Here is a 13767-nt window from a genome sequence, read left to right on the forward strand (position 1 = left end):
CAAGGATACAACTGTTAAACAATTGAGCTAGATAATGGAACTGCCCACCTTCCGGGATGTGGACGAGTACCTAGAAGCAGCCTTCCTGGTGATATCTGCTTCTGTGTAGCCAAGAGACACAACACAACAATTCAACATGAATTAACTGCACGAACATTACGCTATTACGCCTCGCTTGTTTTGCAGAGTCTGTACAATTTACAAGGCAGATTTGATCGGACGTTCTACGAGCCTCCCTACCTATATGCACACATGTCCACATGGCCTTCAATGAACGTAGTGATGGCCCGAATCCTGCAACAAAAGACTTTTAATTTCAGCACTACACACAGGTTTCACAGTATTTTCAATTTTCACACCCATAGCGGAAGGTTGTTCTAGTTGTTGTTGGGTTTTAGAAGCATCAGCAACTAAGGCCACATTGCTCCACGACTTCGAGACCAACTAACTCAGCCACGTTGTGAAAAAGGCCCATAAAATTTCCTCTCGTCAACAACGGGACTCTAACCCAGATTTTTCCACCCGGTGTGGCGATTTTACCAACTGTACTACCCACTATGGCACAGTTCCTCAACCAACAGTGATAATAACAGTAAACGGACACAACCAACCGGGCCATGCTGTTGGCACCAGTTTTTCATAGAGTGCAAAAAATCTCATTAATGAGAAAAAGTCATAATAATACACTGCTCGACAAAATTAACAGAACACTTAAAAACGTTGTGTAACTCGTGCAGCTTACGATGAAGCGGGACAAAATTTGGTTCGTGGTGTACCATAGAATAACAATGAAATGAGGCCACAGCGATGATTGTTTGTTTTAGAGTTTTATGGCGCATTAGCATCTAAGGCTCTAATGCTATAATGCGCCAAGGGCGACAGCGAGAAACTTCTGTCAGGTACAAGGGACACATATAGGAATTATCAAGAAGAGTCACATTACAGACGAGTTCATATAACGAGTTCCCTGCCTACCTAAATGCTGATCATTACTTACAGTTACTGCAGAGGACATTGCCAACACTTTTGGAAGATATGTCTTTAAGTGTACGTGCGATATGTGGTTTGTGCACGATAGAGCGAGCAGGACACAATCTCCAGAAAACTCTAGGAGGAAAAAATCTAGACCTAAGACAGGAAGTCAAAGAAATGTGGCATATGGAACAAGTAATAACCATTCCAATCACCGTATCATCCACCATAGTGCCAAAGACCCTACACCAGAGCCTAGCAGCAATAGGCCTCCCAGAAAACACCTAAGGAACTCAAAAAAACGCAATCCTCAACACCTGTAAGACAGTAAAAGAGTTCTTCGACCAACAACTCGGACATAACAACCACCCTGTCCACTTGGTACAAGTACCCATCACGGGGTGAAATGCCTTCCATCAGGGAGAAATAATAATAACAGAGTTTGCAACAAGGTCTACTGACCATCACAATGTCTGCGGATCTGTGTAGACCACCATCGTCAATCAACCGGTCTGCCCCTATGCACGGCTTTGGAAAAGTTTTGTTAGAAGGTGGTCAAAGGCCATATTGGTTGTCAGAGGTCGAGCTGGTCTAGTGAAATAAATGTATTTATTTAGAGTCTGAAAGTTGTTTTTTGACCATGTCAACAATTTTCGAAGATAGAAGCAGAGACCAGTGTACAACGGTAGCATTTTGAAATAGGTTATTTCTTTGCAACGCCTTCATAATTTTGGTAGTAAAATAAAAAGAAGAAAGACGGCAAAATAGAAAGAAAGCTTTATTTCTCTCTCTCTCTCATTATTCGTGTATTGAGATACCATTCTTTCTTTATGTTGTTTGGACATAAATCTGCTTTATGATCTGTAAACTGAATGTCTTTTCAGTGCCTCGAAATTGCAGCTGATGCAACATCTTTGGTTCATCGGTCAAGGAGTAGTTTTCCATGCTTGGACCGTCGTTTCTGGACTCATCTGTTCGTTTCGACGAAATCTAGCTCTTAACAAATCCATTTTTACATTGCCTGATGTTCAGGCTGTTCCTTATGCGATCACTTTTCTTCACCAGCGTCGAGGAATCCAATTTTTCTTATCAGTTTTCAACCAACAAGTGCAGTTGCGGCATTGCAATTCAGCGTAATCAGAGTATTTGTTTTCGCTCTCAGTTGCTAAGGTGTCGCTTGAAAGAGTGTTGATAACCTTAATTAATTTCCCATTTAAGAAATTGGAATTATTTCCTTAAATGAGTCACTTTGCTTTGAGCATTTTGTGTCCCAAACTCGACAGCTTGTTGCTTGAATGGACAGGTCAAATTCTTTTGCGCTTACGTGTAGCGATTAGGGGGAAACAGCTTACGTATTTCGGTCGTTTCTTCCAGCAACGGACTCAATTACCGAGGGAGACCAATATCCCGACGACTTCATTAAAATTCTGTCTCGTTTCTTCATAAAATTAACATGCGGCAGAAGTTTTGGGCACCAGGACCCAACAGACGCAAGGTATGAACCGGAAATAATGCTTCTCCCGAACGCAACTGTTCCAATTATTTGTGTTACACTTTCGATAGTGAGCAGTGTCCTTAGAACGCACCAATCGCCCGCTTCATGACCTCGTGTTTCAAATTATGTTCTGCATGCGACAGAGCGAACAGCCCCGCGTATGCCAGTCACGGTCCCCCATTAACTCGAACATTGGTAATATTAAGGGGCCCGCAAGCGGTGCTTCTTTCTGCACTACCGATGATGAAAGAGCCGATCTGGACCAGCCATCCGTTGGAGAGCATCGAGATAGATGCAGAGATGCCGGAAGCATAAAGCCCGACCAATGCAGGAAGCGGTTCCAGCCCAGCGATGACTGCGTACCAAAACAGGTGGCGAAGAATCTCATAATTCCAGCCGGGGTCACTGGTGCATTTACATGCGGGGTTAGTCAACGGAGGGTAAACAAAAAAAATGAAAGTTGAAGAACAGAAATTAGAGATTAATTTCTAATGTGGAACCAAATCCTCACGGGTCCTTCAGATTCTTCGACCTGTTCATCTAAATTTGAAAATAGCAACTTCGACAGCATCCGATGGTACCTAGGAATAATGCAGTTATGAATTATTTACCTCCAAACAATTTTATTTTTATTAAAATATAAAAATAACGATGCAATGAAAGAATCCTTTGGAACAACGCAATTACTATAAGTCCATGGTCCCGCTGACCTTAGTTTTATGGCCTCTAAAAACACGCACTCCAGAGATCCCCAGTTACTTAAACCTGAGGCATCACACACCTAAACTGCATCGTGTGAACTGTCATACGAAGACCAAAGTAGTTGATGCATCGAAAAAAATCATCCACCAACCAACCTTGTATCTCCCTGAACCCTTTTGACCATCCTCTTTAAGTGACCTTAAAGCCAGAATGAAATGCCAAGTTACTAAAATTAAAATAAAATTCAAGATTTGTTGGCGTAGATTAAACCACTCATCAGTGTATGGCAAAGATTTGAATCAATTAGGACGTTTCTATTCATTGATGAACTGGAGTCCGTTAACCACCAGAACACCCTGATATCCTCGATGCAGGTTTCTCAATTGCAGAGTCATTCACTCGTGGTCTCAGAAAAGGTTGATTTTAAAATATTTTAAATATATATTTAATAAAATAAATTTCTGAAAATCTTTTGCACCAGGTGTGGTCCATGGGACAACGAAGAAATAAAAAAATAAATTTAAACCAAAAATTACAACAGGAGAGAACAAAGAAAAGGATCTTTCCACGAATAAGAAAATGTGAAAGACGTTGCATCCGTTTCGGGTTGTTGAAGAGGAATTCTCGCCGCATACCTGAGGAAATAGTTTCCCGCCTGACAGAAGTTTCCTGACGAGGGGGAAAGGGGGGGAAAGCTGTTCCGCGTACGCAGCGGGTGGGTCTCCGAGGAAAGAAAGCGAAACGGTAGGTGAGTGAGAGATCATTCTGACGTCACCACCAAATCAGTTCCATCGTTGTCCCGCAACTGTTGTAAGAAGGAAAAAAAATTAAAAACGAAGTTGCCCGTCCAGTTTTTTGTACTCATCAATTCGAGGTTAAACCGCAGCGAGACCCCAAAAAGGCTACTTCGTCCTGCCCTCATTTCATTATTCGGCTATTCAAAGAAAAAGGTTGCAGATTTCTTTTTCATGTTTTGGTTTTGTTCTTCTAAACGAAGGAAGAGCGAGTAACGTCATTAGTAATCTTGCTGAAATCAGGAGTTCTGGTTTTTCATCCCACTACAATAGGCAAACCGATCTGAAGATCGAAGCTATTTACAGACATCGTGTATTGAAACCTTTGGGTATAAATTGGCACAGTCTCGAGAAATTTATTCTCGAGACTGTGCGAATAAATAACTTGTATCGATGGAGAAACCATGAAGAAGGCTGTGTCAGTGGTTATATTATGCCCCAATATATGATGATTTGAATTTTTCATCCATTGTGCATTTACTAGTCTGGAGAGGAAGAAAGGAAGACTTTTCAATAAGCAATCTACGTTTTTAGTTCGCCTTTTTAGGAAACTGTGATATTTCTAATAAAATGTGCTAAAAATGCTTTTTCCTTTCAAGTTTTCTCTTTAAATACCCAACTACTTTCTTTCTGAGCATTTCAAAGAAAACTAAAAGCACATCCGAAAGTTATTCTAACTATTGGTCCACTGGTTTTAGGAGTATCGGAGACTAAGGGCATATTGTTCCGTGTATATTGTCCGTAAATTGTGTTCTGTGATTGGTTTTTTGTTTGCTGGTTGAAAAACCCGAGTTTCCAGGAGAATAAACCACGCTACCCTCACCTGAGACAGACTAACTCAGCCACGTTGTTGTGGTGAAGACTTCTTTTAGCCAGACAGCTGTTGATTACTGGAACAAGTTACCTCCTTGGGTGGTTGGGGCTGACAGCCGGGAGAAATCCAAAGATCAGTTAGATGGATACTTATGTGAGGAAGGAGTCAAACAGGTTGTATATTTTCTTTTTAATTTTTATATGTTTTACTTTTTTTATTATAATTTTATTGCTTATTTATTTTTATTGATTAGTTTTTTTTGTGTTTCAGCAAAAACCTGCGACTTCCTTGTCCTACGCCTCTAATGCTAGTAGACTTATACAGCAAAAGATGACAAATTTTTCGAATGATTCCCTAAAAAGATTTAATTGCTTTAATAAATTAACTTTTAATCAAGGAAAGGGAATACCTCGTCAGTTTGTAATCCTCATAAGACTAAAATATGACTGCGATTATTTAATGAACATCACTCAAAAATTAAGGATCCTTTCAGCGTTTAAAACTCTTTGGGATGATACTCATATTACAGGTTTAGATTTAATAAAGCTGAAAGGCAGAAATCAAAATAGTTTCTTATGACCCTAAGTTGTTACCCCATTCCATTATACTTGTATGTACGAAGTTAACCCAAAATGAAACGAAAAAAATAGGAAGACCAAAGAAAACAACACGCCTCCAGCGGCGCAAACCCAAGACCCCTTCTCCTGGAAGACGCACGCCCAGGTTCACCAAAGCCTCACTTTCTGTAAATGGAAAGAACTGGGAACTCACAAGCACCATATATTTCAAAGGGACATAACCGCTTGTGAGGTCTAAACTGATCAACTTTGTTTCGGTTATATTCACTGTTTCCTCCCTCTTTCAGATCGTATAGGGACATCCACTTAACAGTTTGCTCGACAGTTAATGATGAAATGCGATCCTTTTTGGAGTTCCGATGAATATTGGACCATTCCCAGGACGAAACCGACCTCAGATGCTGGAGTGATTTGGACAGAGGATTGTGCAGTCTCCTATTCATTTCCATTTACTCTCCATTCGTCGTGGTTGTCATCTTGAAGGTAGTCTTGCCAACATGGAACAGTTCCTGGTGCACGATCCGATATTCAGATACGCTTTGGCGTTTGTACCTCTAGTGGGGTCAAGGGTAATAAGGTATGGCCAGAAAACATGCCCCACAGCGTTGCACTTCTCCAGTAGTCCGGAATGGTTTCCGAGTCTCGTGGGGTTTCCTCCATAGAAGAGCGCTTCCATCAATGCCAAAAACCATAAACCGGGAGTCATCGGACCACGTGACCTGGCCTCAGTCCTTTTAGAAATAAATAAGCGCGGGTCAGCTAAGCCTTGATACGATTAACCGATGGGATCAGCTGCAAATTGATCTCGTTAAAGAAACAGATGGGAAAGTTTACTTTTAAAAAATAATAACTTAAAAATCTTTTAGAATATGGGAAGAGGGATGTGTGTTGTAGTCCACGATGGATTTACTGACAATTCCAAAAATTAAGTAATGTTATTCTTATCAACGAATATTTGTCAACACCTCAAGACAGGTGCTTTCAAATGACTCTTCAATCTTTTGAATATTGAAGACTTCAAATAATTTTCCTTTCGCGTTCTTAACAATTCTCCCCCCCCCCCCCGTCTATTTAATACACCTCTAACCGTGTGGAGAAGAATTTCAAAAGATACCATCCCTTCCTTTGGTGTTCTCAACTCGGGTCTGAATCTTTGAAACGAATAACCGTTTTTTAAAAGAGGAATTCGAGTGGGAAGTTGAATTCCTCTTTTAAAGAGAACTCGATTTGGTTCGCAGTTTCTGATCCGCTTCGTTTCCCGGCAACGACACACGACGGCGGGCTCGCTTAATTCCGCTAATGACAGGAAATTGCCGGGGCCGTTGTCGGGTGATTATGTGGTCGCCGTTTGGTTATGAAGAAGGCGAAGCGATTATTTCGCGTTCTGCCGGAACGGCAGCTGCCGACTGACCTTTTGTGTTGTTACCGAAAATTCGCCCACGTCGGTAAACAAGCGTAATGGCCGCAGCGCCATGACTTAATGACTTACAAATCACGTGCACGATGGCGCTGATTGCGCTAACGGGATTTGGGCATCCGGAAAGCGTTGCGCGCGATGGAGCGGGTCGTGACAGGTGTTCGGGTGGCAAACTTCGCGTATCGCGCCGTTTGGGGACCTTTTAAGGCGTTTTTAATTAACGGAACGCGACGGAGCCCGTTGCGTAACAATCGGGGCTCCGTCTTCGACACGGGTGGCTCCGGTGTTGCACTTGTCGGGCACTTGTCACCAGTGTCGGTTGTAGTCTGGCCCGCAGAAGTGATTCCGCCCCTGCGGCAGCCACACACGGTGCCGCACTCCTCCGCAGAAACAACATCCGCCACCGAGGGCGTGTTGCCGCCGACTTAATTGATCCCAGTTACGATTACGTGGCTTCGAGGACCTCTTGGCAACCCTGTCGCCATTGCCGAGTCAAGAGCTCCACGAGATCGGCTCGGGAATTTCCCGGGTGCCTCTGAACCGGACAGGGTGCGGTACCGGAACGTTTTCGACACCCCGCCCAACAGGCTAATGTTTCGTCGGCTGCAGCGTACTCCCATTTGTCACTCGGACGGCCTCTGTCCTTTCCTCGCGCATCCCCAGGTGTCTGTCGTCTCGAAAATGCGGGGGAAGGTTGTTAGTGCGCAGTAAATAAACTGGCTTCGGCCGGCATCTTTAAAGTCGAGCTCGACCCACCCTCTGTTCAGAAGCGACGTTGTAATGCACTAGTACGGGAGGGACGGGGGTTAAATTCGATTTTGTTGCACTCATAAAAAAGCCGAAAGTAACCGCGTTAAAGTGGGATTGCTATTAACCGCACGTGGAACCCCACTTTAAAACGGTCCCTGTATGGGTTTCTTCTACGCCCTTGTAAGGAATCCCTCCTTGGTCTGATAAACGGATATCTTACCTTTGGGGAACGGATAGTCAACGGTTTAATTATTTTTAAAGCCGCGGCTAGTAATTCAAGTCCCCACAATCAGGATTACACGAGTTACGTTTCAAAGGCATTTACATAAATTTGTCATCAGAGTATATACTGAATAAAAAAAAAAAAAAAAAAGCCCCAATTAATGCAGACCTCAAAAATGGTGAAATTTTTGTCGATGTGGTGCAGATTATGGTGGTAGATGTGGGAAACGATAGTACCCCCCCCCCTTCTTTCTGTTTCTCTTTTCCGATGCAAGGTGTGCAACCTCATTTGAAGTTGTCATAAATGTCAAGTGGATGAAGGCATCCATAATCATTTAAATATAGTGACCCGTCCCTAGAGAACATTTTTTTAACGAATAAAAATCATCATGCAAAAATCTAGTAGCTCCCAACAGGATAACACCCCATCAACAGAGATCTCCGCAATAATTAATCAAACATCACTCGAACACAGTCCACTCCTGGTCTCGCTCCTCACAAATATTGAGACAACTCTATGTATAAAGCTGTCGCCAATTCATAATATCCTCGCAGACCTACTGCTAGAAAACAAGCGACTACGAGAACACAATGAATGCATACACAAAACATTGGAGGTGTTGCGGAAAAATTTTGAGGACCTGAAGCAATCGGTTTGTGATCTTGCTGTTCAAACTAACCATCATGAGCAGCAGCCTCCGGACGAACACTTTCACGCGAAACCGAGAGCTCCTACCCAAACCACCCCATCTTTATTACCACTTGACCCCTCTCCATCCCCCATTCTTACAACATATGAGTCTGAAGTTGTGTGCCCTAAACGTAGCACTAGACCAGTATATATTGAAATCACAGCAGATGCCAACGGATACTCAGGAAATACTGCCTCACAGAAGACCCAAAGAATTCATCAGGAGCAGAATCTGCCAAATCGCACCTATTCGCGATCACAAAACTCACATATGGGGTCCTCGCGCTCAAAACCGGATAATGCTTTGGCTGCTGAAGTACATCGCAATTGTAGTTCCGCTTCAAACAACGTGAGAGGTAACCATTATGCAGGGACTACGATTGCATCTAATGTAAAGACCCATAGAGACACTACAACGTATGCAATGATTGCAAGCCAACGAACAAAAGAACAAACACTGACCCGCAATCCAACTCTTAAGGAACTGAGCCCCAATCTTAAAGTTATTGGAACCAATTTGCACTTCAGCAAGATGCAAATTGCGAACACTGGAATGATGAGCAAGCGATTCCGTAATGTCTTCATTAGTAGGCTCTCCCCTGCTACCACAGCTGATGATGTGGAACACCTTCTTGCTGCTTTCAAAATGAATGGTAGAGTCACCAAGCTATCCACAAAATATCCCACCTACGCCTCCTTTAAGATCGATGTAGCTGATGCAGATTTTGAAGCACTCTTCAATCCTGAAATCTGGCCTGCTGGAGCTCTTGTTATGCCATATCTCGGGCATAAAGGGCAGCGATATAGAAGTAATGGAAAGGACTCCCACCAATGGTACCCTGATTCATAGCAATCCCAGATCTCGTTACCGCAACTAGCACCACAGACACGGAACACCAATATGCCGATCCCTGTGCTCATCAGTCCTAGACACACCCCGCTGAATCGAGTCGTGCTATGTCAAAGACCACCCGTCCGTATTAAAGTACCTACAGTACCTGCCTGCACCATATTTTATCAGAATGTGCGTAGTCTTAGGAACAAGCTTGACACTATGGAGCAAATTCTGCTCCCCGGATATTTTGACCTGCTCGCCATCACCGAAACCTGGCTCAATGACGATGAAGAATTCCTAGCAGCAGCTGCCCCAGCTGATTATGGGGCCGTATTCACATCTCGGATTGCACGCAAGGGTGGAGGCGTCGCAATATTTTACAAGAAATCCACTTTCAAGCTATTGGATAATAAATCCAGTAACTCCCCTAACTATGAAGCAATCCTCGTTACGTTAAGATACAACTTCGTGACGTTTGACCTCTGTGTGGTGTACATACCTCCAACGCCTTCCCCGCAAATCATCCTTGAAGTTTCCAACTGGATAATCAATCAGCTGCATCCCACAGCCTCTCACGTAGTTTGTGGTGATTTCAATTTACCTCCTCAGCTATCTAATATGAAAAAGGATCTTCTGGCACACTTGAGATGTGCTGATCTACAACTTATTAATGAAGCTCCAACCAGGGGGAATAACCTCTTAGATCTAGTTCTAGCCTCTATCCCTTGCACCCTTGATTACATTGCAGAAACGTCATTCGACTCTGATCATGTCCCAATACATGTGACTGCATATCTGCCAGCCCCCAAATTAGAAACCAGAAGGACAACAAAAAAGGTTGACATCACTAGCCCCAACTTACTTGACGTAGATAGTGCATCAGAGCAGCCTCTCTCATTCCCTGGGTGGCCTTAGAGACTTGTGACCCAGAAATAGCTGTGAACATTCTCACAAACTGGATCAACACGGTTGCCAAATATGCCGCCTCTAAAAAAATCACAATCAGTCCATATACAAGACTTTGGTGGAATTCAGAACTCAAAATGAGTTTCCAGCTGAAGCAACAGCTCCATCGCACATGGAAACAGTCGCAAAATGTCAATGATCGCATCGTTTATTCTAGGGCACGGGCTCAATTTAATCGCATGAAATCTGAGGCAATCAAATTATATGTTAACCGAGATCTGGCTAAAGGAAAAATTCCATACAAGAAAGTGAACCTTCATTTTCCTCTGCAATTTGATCCTGAATTGTGGCTCGATTTCGTCACAAGATTTAATCGTAATCCTATGCCAAACTCAGATCTGGCTCTACTAACAGAGCCCACCCAGCAAGAAGTGTTGAGCACCATTCAGATCACAAAACAACAGCTGATCGTCGCCATCAATTCTCTACCTGCCTCGTCAACCGCTGGTGATGATGGAGTTCCCCAATTCATGCTCAAATGCCTAAGTCCGTACATTATTCAGCCACTTTTAATTATCTTCAACCAGTTACTCTCGAACCAGATTTTCCCACAGCAATGGGAAAACTATCTTATCAAACCTTTAGCCAAAGTTCAGTCGCCATCGAAACCTAAACATTTTCGACCCATCTCCAACTCCTCCAGCCTGCTGAAGCTCCTGGAGAAGACCTTACTCCCGATCCTCACCAAGCAGATCATGCCCAGTAATCCAGTCCAAATTCACTACTCCCTTCCAAACAGATCAACGATCACAAATCTGCTAGCCACAACGAATACTATCTTGTCAGCATTCGAGAAAAGGCACGAACTAGCTGTGACTTACTTAGACATTGAGGCTGCATTTGATGCCGTCCAAGTAAACCAACTACTCACTCTCCTGGAATGCCACTTCCAGATCACAGGGAACATATTATGCTTTCTCTCCTCTCTTCTGAATAACAGAGTTATAAAGCTTCATACAGGAGATCGCACCCTTACTGGATCCGTCACCGCAGGAGTCCCACAAGGAGGGGTCCTTTCCGGCCTTCTGTTCTCATCTATTATCTTCCCACTGGTTGCACATTCTCGATGTCTACTGAGCTATGCAGATGATATCAAGATACTGACTCCCATCATCCCTGGTCAAGACCTTGATCTGGTAAAAACGGAAATTAACAACACTCTCACTGCAGTCACATCTTACCTCTGCCAGTTCGGGCTCAAGATCAATCCTGCTAAGTCCGAATTCATGGTGTATTCATTGAAGCAAACTCCTTCTTCTCTCCAGCCTTCGGTCGGCAACATCCTCATCCCAATTGCATCCAGCCATCGTGATCTGGGCGTTGTATTCGACTCCAAACTTCGATTCAACGCCCACATAGACATGCTCCTCACACGTGCTTCAAGACTCCGGTGGATAGCAAAACAGCATCTCCTTCATATCAGAGATAAAAAGACAACCGTGAGGTACATAAGAGCAATCATCTTTCCACCTTTACTCTATGCTGCTGAAATTTGGGCGTCAGCGGCACCATCAATAAAGAAACCACTCTTTGCCACAGAATTCTGGCTCCTAAAGTGGGCTAACAGGAAGCACAACCTTCCAGCTCTGATTCACACCACGCAGCTTGCCAACTCTCTCGGGATTCCACGGCTTCCCACCTTAGTCGAAGACCAACGCCTCCTAGCAACAGTCAAGATGATAACAGGCATAATCGCAACACCTTCATTCTGGGATACCTGTGGCTGGAGGATCCCCCCTGCTGCCCTTAGGGCCAATCCCGAGCTCTACTCGCATTCAGCACGACTCCATCTCTCGGACAGGTTCCTCCCTCAGCAGATGTTCAAGCAAACCCAGGCACTTGACGCCGACCTGAACAAATTCGCTATTGACCGGACTTACAGGAAAAAAATTATGTCTAGTAGGACTAATCTGCATTGACATGTGTACCTTGCATCTGTTCCTGTCTGATTGAGCTGGTGCTCTTATCTCGATGTTAAGTCAGCTCAATCAGATTTAACTCTCGTAAGGAGTTCTCTTCTTTGTATAAAATATGTTTTCTTTTGTAAAATTACCTGTTTTTGTAAATTAATTGTTCTATTTTCCCGGAAGTTTCGGGAGGTTGTAAAAATGTAAACCCCTGGCTTTTTGGCCGTGAAGGGCATTAAAGATTATCTCTCTCTCTCTCTCTCTCTCTCTCTAAAAAATCCAGTCCATTACTACAAATAAACATTCAAACGCTTTATTTCAAAATGGCGGCTGCGGATTTTGGCAAAGTGCCAGACACGTGACTGTCTCTTCGATAATTGCTTGTCATCTTTAATTATTTACTTCTCCGGCTCTGATGCTCTTTTGTCAGCACTCCGATGAAAGTTTTCTTGGGGGAGGGGGTCCTTCGAACTTTTCTTCGGGCAATCCGCTGACCGTAATTTTAGATAACCCTCAGTGGAGCTGATGGGAGGCGTCGTGCGGGCAATCGTAACCCCCGAGCCCGACAAGGGTGTACACGTAAGTGCAACTAGAACAGGTACGCGTGCCCTACTTCGACCGCCCCTGCCGCATACCAGGGGTGGCCATCAATCTTCGTATCGTCATTGTCATCTCCGACACAGTTTCGCCGACCCGTTAGCGGTGCTAACGACTTTCTTCGCACGCCACCCGCGACCTTCGCGCACCTCAACCTGCCACCCGCGACTTATCCGCCATATGGCCGGTAGCAGAGAGTTCACCCTTCCGGCGCCGCCCACGGTACCCTCGCACGAGGACACATTGTTTCACGGTGCGAACGCGTCGTTAAATAAGTCGGCCGATCGCCGAGCATCTGGCGGGCGCAACCCTTTTCAACCACCAGGTGACAACCCGGAAGTAATGCCATTGAGCGGAGGTGTCACAAGTGGCGGTCGTCCGATTGTTCGAAGCCATCTTTGCAGGTAGAGCAGACGAGTTCCAAGCCGAAAGGGTCAGGGGTCAGCTGCAATCGGGGGAACGGAAGGCGAAGAAACGCGAAATGGAAGTTTCAGGAAGCAAAAATCGCCTGCCTTCCAGATGTGTGTGTGTCTGTCTGTCTGTGTGTATGTGTGTTCCTGTATCGAGGTGCTCCTTGCACCCCTGTACTTTTCCATAAATGTGCAAATGGGGCCCGAGAAAGGAAGATCGAATCTTTATTAAGAAAAAATTAATTAATTTTGAGAGGAAAGTTTTGTTTTTAGAAGACATGTAGTTTTAGTTGTGTGTTTCACGTGACTTTGGCACCAGGGAGCAGCCACCCAAAAAAGTTGTTTGCTCGTCCCAAGTACGTGTGCCGGACTTGTTTCTACCATCTCTGCAGTGCGTTTTTCACGATTTTCGCGCACCCACCTGAGATATTGCTATACTGGTAGATGTTGGCCCCCCCCTGCTCTCTCATGGTTTTCCGTTCAAGAAGGTTTACTTTACACAACAAAAAAAAAAAAATAAACAATTTGTCTGTACTGTACATACAAAAAAATTAGCTATACATGCAAAAAAAAGAAAAATTAGCTATACAGTATATGGAAAAAAAAATATTGGCTAT

This window comes from Mastigoproctus giganteus, chromosome 14 (assembly GCF_048544385.1).
Source record: "Mastigoproctus giganteus isolate SK-2022 chromosome 14, ASM4854438v1, whole genome shotgun sequence".
Classification (NCBI taxonomy): Eukaryota; Metazoa; Arthropoda; class Arachnida; order Uropygi; family Thelyphonidae; genus Mastigoproctus; species Mastigoproctus giganteus.